The sequence below is a fragment of the Dermochelys coriacea genome, chromosome 3 (genome assembly GCF_009764565.3).
Source record: "Dermochelys coriacea isolate rDerCor1 chromosome 3, rDerCor1.pri.v4, whole genome shotgun sequence".
Taxonomy (NCBI): Eukaryota; Metazoa; Chordata; order Testudines; family Dermochelyidae; genus Dermochelys; species Dermochelys coriacea.
This window is the reverse complement of record NC_050070.1, coordinates 109,146,062-109,154,393: the sequence shown is the minus strand read 5'-3', so window position 1 is coordinate 109,154,393 and position 8,332 is coordinate 109,146,062.

Sequence of the window (8,332 nt, the reverse complement as noted above, 5' to 3'; positions counted from 1 at the left end):
ATGGTGAGCACCTGCCTTCTGAAAATTAGGCCCTTTATCAATGTCTGAAACTGGGCACTCAAAAATGGAGGCACACAAAATCATTAGTCACTTTTGAAAATCTTTGCCTGAATGTTACCTATAGCAGCTGTGCTGTCCTTTTTGGGAAGGAGTAAAGAGGGTTCTATAGAATCCCCCTAATTCCTCCCACTGCATCAAGTCTCTGTGCTCCTATCTGAGAAAGGCAGGATGTGGCACTTCAACTATGCAAGATGGAGCAGGCAGGAGAAGATAGCTCAGGGGGAGAGCTGTGTAAAATATTCTTCTCAAAAAAGTGTTTTTAAAAATGACATTTGCTTGTTATTGAATTTGTGTTACTGGAACAAATTCACAGCACTTGGCAAGATGTTTTGCAATGTCTGGAGCCTTTAAGCAAATGTTGATGTCCACTACCTCTCGCTATCTGGGTGCTTGTGAAACAGAAAGAAAAGTCCCTTTTGCTCAAAACTCATTGGGCCTGTGACTAGCGAAACCACATGGTGTAAATGCAAATATACTCAGACTGAGGCTCACAAGCTGCATGGGGCTCATTAATGTGTCTCCTGCAGTTCTTTGTGGCACATGATATTAAAACACTGATTTAATTATTAATCAAAGTTATCAACCAATTGGGATGCTTTTATTGTGTTAACCAATCACACTAATGTGCCTCTTTTGGGTAATGTTCATCGCTAATTTGACTCCTGAACCACTGAGGTCTGAATATCACCAGTCTAATGCATTGAGCATAGGGCTGGGATTGCCCTTAAATAGTAGTGTGCTAAAGGAGTCTGTTTGCTCCAACCAAGCAAGGTGAATAGTCAGTCTCCTCTGTTACTTTCTCTTCTCTTACAGAGAGAGAATATGACATAGGTTTTATATGCTGGCAAGCAGCACTAAGCAATCAGAAGAAAAATTAGAATAAAGAGGCAGAAATTGCAAGGGTTTATTTAAATTTAGGAGTTTCTCTTTAACCGGATACAGTTAGGTATCATTGTTACAAATAATATAACAGATTTGACAGCTCTGGATTTAGTACTAGAATGTAGCATAATTGAGATAGCAAGTATTATAACATTGCTTTTGTGCAGGCTCTGGTGTAACACAGAGTATCTTCCACAACAGTAAGTAATTAACTCAACTGCTTTACAGTGACTCTAAAAATGGAGATATTTTAGTCTAAAAGGAGACACTGTTTGCTGGTTCACTTGTTAAACATACAGAGTCATTTGTCAGTCATGCAGACAGACAATTAAGTCTTAATATCAAGACCTCTCCCTGCTTTTGCTACTTGATTCATATGTAGTTTATCTGGGGTTTCTGCTATCATATCTCTTCACTGGGACACAGTACTTCTCATAGAATTCATATCACAATTTGTTTTGAAAGCAGCAATATGTCAATAAGCTAACTCCGGAGCTCATTGAACTCAGTAGCATTAGAAATTTGTACAGCAGCTGGTCGAGTTAGTAAAAATGAATGGACATCAAGAAGTCCTGTGCAGTTTTTTTACTCTTCTAATTATGCTCAACAACTTTTGTTACTATCAATCTTAGTTGCCATTAGGGATGGGCAAGCAAGATAAGTTAAGACCCAACTCAAGCCTTTGCCCAAAGTCAAATAAAAACTGAATATACAATGCCTCTGAGGATCAAAAAGCTGTTAACTTTTGGTTTTATTGTCTTTCATGGGCCTCTCACTACTACTGTGCCCCAACTATCCAATAACAAGCCAAAGTTCTCCCTACACGAGTGCCCCCTTCCCAAACATTTTATTCCTGGGTTTGAGAGTTCAGAGGTTGTAACCACGATAAAGGTTTTTTATATGAACCAACCAGACAAAATGGAAAGCCAGTTCAGAGTACAAACCTAAGGCCCAGACCTTCTTTAATCAAAATCCCTCAGAAGTGGATTAAGTCCCCCATTTTCCCTGCTACACCTGAAACTCTCCACTTCTGGTTTTCATAAATTGCTTTTATAGAGCTCCCAGCTTTAATTTTGAGCACCTGATTGATCTTTATGAGTTCACTAGCAACCCTGCCTGATTACCTACCTTTCAGCTGCTGAAGGGTTAGATCTAGAGTTAACTCTGTCTGCTATGGTGTTCCAGTAGTGCCCCTACTGCAAAGTTGTTTGCATGGAATTTCCAGCAATATCACAAGAAAGCTCTGGAGATCTCATAAAACATAAACCAAAAGAGGTTCTTTTAAGCCAAATAGGTTTGGCTGCATCATCGCCCTGATTTACCAAAGCCCTTATGCTCTTGCTTAATTGTAAGTGTTTGAGTAATCCCATCCCTAGTCAACAAAGCTCTTAAGCATGTGCTTAGACTTTGTGAGCCTTAAGTGTGTGCATAAAATTAAGAGCTGCCGCACAGAATTTGCATTCCCTAGAGGGGAGGGAGCAGGGGCCTACGGTGCAATAATGCCAACCCCCAGCATTCAAAAATTTTGAGTCAGACCCCTCCCAAATCATGTGATTGGTTTAAAAATCATGAGATTTTAAAAACAATAATTGTGGATCATTTTTATTTGCCTTGAGAGCTTTTAGGATATACTCAGATCATGTGTTCAACTTTTCTCCACAACCATGCAAAGTAGTGGAACATTAGAAGCCCCCTGACTTCTCTGAGCAGGCTTTCTATTGCGGGAGCCTGCACATGGAGGAAAGTCATTACTGGGCTGCTACTTCCCAATCCCACACAGTAGGCAAATAGGGGTAGGGAGTGGGTGGAGCCATGGCTCTTCTTCTCCCTCTCCTCCTCCCCCACCTTCCATGTTCTCCAAAGGCCTGGAGCTGGTTCAGAGGGGGAAGTATCAGACTGCGATTCACACAGTCACAGTCTGATTACTGCCCCCTCACTAAGGCTGGACTGTGGGATTACAAACCAGCCCTATGTAACTGTTTTGCTTTAGGTGACAAATATTTTAAAGGCATTCTGAGCTAGGGATAGGCTCTTTGAAGACACTGTGAGAAGTAAAGACTGTATAAGAGATCATCGGTTCAGAACTAAAAACTCCACAAAGTGACCTGTCAAGTCATTTCCAAATCAAATGCTGTCAGCTCACCATGCTTTGCTGATCTGAGAGCATAGTTACCACCTGGTTTCTACATCTAAGCAGCCTCTTCAGCAGAATGCACTGAGTCTTTGGTTGAGCACACATCTGCGACTGTAAAGCAGCTTCTCTGACTTGATTCCAGAGCCACAGGCTATGGTGCTGCTTCTAACAGCTAATGTATTAACAGCATAAAATGCCTGCATTGGAAAAGATTATTATTACAGCCTTCATTGTGCACCAAGCTGTTTTGGATGTTTTCCTGTGTCTAGAGACTGTTTGTTTTCATTAACTCAACAGACAAAAATAGACGCATTCATCATAAATTACCACTAACATTTCCATACATTCTCAGCAAAGAAACAGGGTGCCAGATTCTACATTACTCCATTCTATACAGGAATGGAGTGGAGGGGCAGAGGTGGCCACCTTTGTGCAGTCCAGCCCCTGTTACAACTTAACATCACCTCATAGATTCCAAGGCCAGAAAGGACCATTGTGATCATCTAGTCTGACCTCTTGTGTAACACAGGCCATGGAACTTCCCTGAAATAATTCCTAGACATAGACCACATCTTTTAGAAAAACATCCAATCTTGATTAAAAAGTTGTCAGTGATGGAGAATCCATCACGACACTTGGTAAATTGTTCCAATGGTTAATTATTTAGAGCAGATCCACATTGCCCTGGTTAGATAAACAGCTTCCTGGGCTGGAAACTGGGTGAGACCCCGAAATTTAGGACTTGAACACACTACCACTTACATACGTATAACTTATGTGGCTCAGGGGTGTGAATAAGCCACCCCTGGAACGATGTAAATTACACCAATCTAACCGCTGGTGCGGACATCATATGTCAGCAGGAGAGCTTTTCCTGCCAACATAGCTACCGCTTCTCCTTGAGGTGATTTTATTACGCCAATGGGAGATCTCTAATGTAGACTAGCCCTTACTATGTCTAATACTTTCTTTTGTGAAGAATTCTTGTAACCTTTTTGTTGAATAGCACTCACACCTCCACTGCTTGCAGTAGAAACTTTGACATTCACCAGGGAGAACACCACAGGCTACAGAAGTGCCTTTTTTTTTCCTATGAAATTCCATTCAACTTTCACTGAGATATAAACTGTTAAAAAATTATTTCCCTTCTCTGGCTTGTGCTCCTTGGGAAAATTTTGGCAGCTTGACAATTAATAACTGAACAATAACAACTGAACACACCAACATTCTGAAGACCAGCTGACTCCGATGTCAAAGCAGCAGCACCCTCTGGGAACATCTGGGGGCTGCTGGAGAAGCTATAATAGGTGGGTGGAGAAAGAGAAAAGAAAGCCAGGCTGGGGTCCCTCTTCATCATGCAACCTGGCACATGACTCCAGAGGCCCATTTTCCATTCTGGGGGAACCACATTGGAGAGTGAGGGTAGGCGACAGAGAAAGAGACTGGCCAGGCTGCTCCCTCTGTAAGCTCTCCCACAGACCAGGCATGTGCCCTCACTGGCCCATTCCTACTCCCGCTGAGGGCTTCACATGGTGCTTAAAATACTGTAAATACCATAAAGAAAAGGAGTACTTGTGGCACCTTAGAGACTAACAAATTTATTAGAGCATAAGCTTTCGTGAGCTACAGCTCACTTCACGGCTGCTACTCTGAAACCTGTAAATACCATGAATACAAGAGTAAGATAGCAGTTAGACTCCTCCATATCACCACTTCAGGCCCAGCAAACTTCCCTAGTGACCTGTACCCCCTCTGCACATAATATAATTTGTTTTAACCTTTTTCATTTAAAAACACACATCTGGGAAATTACATCTGAAATTATGCTAAAATAACCTCATTATTGTGCATAACTAAACAGTCAGACACTAGGAAATGCTACATTTATGGTTGCCCGTGAACCCCTAATTCTGTTTCCTTGTGTGTATGCATCCATAGGATTGCCATTTATTCCATGTCCAGTACAGATGGGAGTGAATTCAGATTGCAAAGATAACTGTAAATCTGGCATTTGCTAACTTTTGAGTGCTTCACCTTGCACTAAATTCTGTTCTTTTAATATATTTTTGACTGTTACAATTGATATTTATACCACACAGTTCCTTTAGCCATTATTCAAGATTAGGCAAGGTGACTCACAGAAAGACAGCTAGTGTCATAAGAAGTCAAAACATATTCCAGCAAACTGGCTAATGCCAACAATAGACTCAAATTTCCAAACCAGCTTATACATGACCAGAACTCAGCAGTGACTGCCCAGAAACTCTCATTAGAAGAGGCATTCATTTTAGACCAAATAATACAGACTGAAGGGATCTATTTCCAAGTAGTAAAATTATTAAACCCCCAAAGAGGCACATTCACAAAGTGTGGTTCTTCTTGCCTAGAAGAAGGGAGGGGAAGCACATATGGGGAAGAGAGGGAGACCTCTTTTTATACCGACAGCTTTAGTATCAGTGCTTGAACCTTCTGGTCTTTTCTGCATGGGCAAATATAGGACACATAGTTTACCAGTATTTGTAATCTCCCTCCTCCGCTTCTCATTTTTGAACCGACTACAGAACTAATAAAACCAATCCAAATTTCAATGACATTTTGGCCAGGACTAAAAAGGGATGAAATTTTTTTTTCTGCCCTGTTTTCTACAAGCTCTAATCAAGAATACATCACTCCAGGTCAATAATGATTTATGGGGAAGCTCTACAATACCATCCATTCTGCAGCGTAGTGTGGACCACAGAGTAGTATGTGTGATATGATAACTTCTGTTGAGATATGCTGTATCTCTTCAGAGGACAGGGCTTAGAGATGCAATTGGAAAAACTGGATACAATGAAAAGTACATTTTCAAGAGTCTTATTTCTTGGAGAAGACTTTGTTCCTCCAGGAAGCTAGAGCGAGAGGTAAAGGGCTTTGTTAGAACCTGTTATCTTGGCAAAATACAGATTTAACATCATAAACATATCATCTTGCCAGCTTGCTTCCTTGTGTCACCTGACCACTGACATAAAACTAACTTGTTTTTAGATATACCCCCTCACCCACCCTGTTTCAAAATGTACAAACACAAGACAACCTTCTCCATAGACAATATCTCAATAGTACATAGCTAACATAAGACTGCAAAACAAAATAGATTTATTCATAAGAAACTCTTATCTCTTAGGGATAAACATTACTGTAAGAACAGCCTGTTCAATGCTAAAGAATGAGTGAAGACAGCTACTTCTAACCTCATCTTTCACTGAAAACAATATTGAGCATGTGTCAAGAAGGACTCTCTCTGGAGGCCTATAAGCCCTTTCCTGTTCCTAAAGGGCATAGATACCCAAACTTTTTGCTAGCATGACCCCATTTGAATGAAGTATTCCTGCTGGGACCTCAGACATTATAGAGGACACCATTCTGAAGAGCAAAATGGGTGTCCTCTGCACAGCGTGACCTTGCACACACCATATGTGTGGGGTCATGGTGTGCAGAGGACACTATTTTGCTCCACAAAATGGCATCTGGAGCACAGTGCAACCTCATATGTATGCTGAGTGCAAGGTCATGCTGTGTTAAGATGCCATTTTGTAAAGTAAAATGGTGTCCTCCATGCATCATGACCTTGCATACATTGTACATGCTGTGCAGAACAAAATGGCATCCTCCACACCTATGGATTACCACAACTCCATCTTCTGATGGTGCATCCCCATTTGGGGTCATGACCCACAGTTTGGGTACTTCTGCTCTTGGGCTGGATTCATTTACACCCGTGCAAAGTGAATGTAAAGTAAATGTGAAATCTACCAAATTAAAATAAAAGACACTGGTATAATTCAAGCTAGTTGGTTAACTATTTTTAAGCCCCCAAAAAGCCTATTTGTCACAACTGTTTATGAAACATCAGTTTGGAAAAATCTCCCAACTAAAAAAAATTGTTGGGGGAGGGAATTCTATTTTCTCAAGTGAGAATGATTTTTTGTTTCAAAATTTTTAGTACATTTAGACTGAAAAAAGGTTTAAAAAACAGAAAGGTTGAAATAGAAACAAAACATTTCAAAATCGTCCCAAATGAAACATTCTGATTGTCCTGTTTTGTTTGATTTTTTTTCAGTTTGTTGATTTGTGAAAAATTTTGAGATTGACTTTTTGTCCCGATTCAGGATGGGCTTTTTCTGAATCTCAAAAATATGAGCAGGATGGGAAAACTGCTTCCAGCTAGTCCTAGGTATAATTTTATCTGATGTTTGGTGGAGTTAGATCTGATTTTCATGAAAAGAGGCGCAGGCCCATAATATCTTACACCCACTTTGCACAAGTTTATGTGACTAATCAAGGGTCAAGGAAGTGGCTATCCATGTTTCATGGCAACACTACCATTGCCCTTGGTGAGCACAGGATCAGGAGCTTAAGATTGTGCTTGGTCATACATGGAACTACATACAATTATTCCAGCATAATACTAGAGTAACTCCACTGAAGTCATGAAGTCAGCAGAGTTACTTTGGATTCACACTGCTGTAACTGAGCAGAGAATTTGGCCTATTTACACTGTATTTTTGTAAGAAAAACTATATGTACTGCACACCTAAAAAAAAGCTACTGTTTCTAACAGATTCTTTCGTCTCCCATTTAGCTTATTAATGTGAGCTTTGAAGCAATGAAATTTAACAGTAAATTATGCAGGTTCAGTCTTGACTACATATAGCCATAATGAACATGGAATAGAACAAAGGTTCTTCAATAACTTACTTTATTTAAAATTCTTCTCAAATAAACATACAGTAAAATAGGGTGTATTCTTTTCATAAACACCCATAATTCTCATTGATATTAATAGGAGCTGCATGCACACAAAGAGAGGACAATAAGTGATCTCAAAGGGTCTGTGGATAATAAACCAGACCAGATGGGATTGAGTAGTCATTGTACTACCTCAGCAGTGATGCCAATTTCTATATAATTAAGCTGTAATTAAATTTTGCTTTTGGAAAATGGATGTTAACATAATTAAATCTTAGATGCTTTATTTTTTGAGCTGAGTTAATGTTGGCAAATGTTTGCTGTCATAAATCTGTTTAAAACCCATTGATTCATATAACTTGGCTTCTAGAATTCCCATATCTGGTGCAGCTACAACAAATAGCAGCTGAAAATTGAACCAGGGTATCCTAGGCCAGGTGTATGACTCTGGGAACAAGGTTTATAGTAGGGTAGTCTGAAAAAATGGGAATCCTTTTCTAGGAAGACATTTGAACAACATTTAAA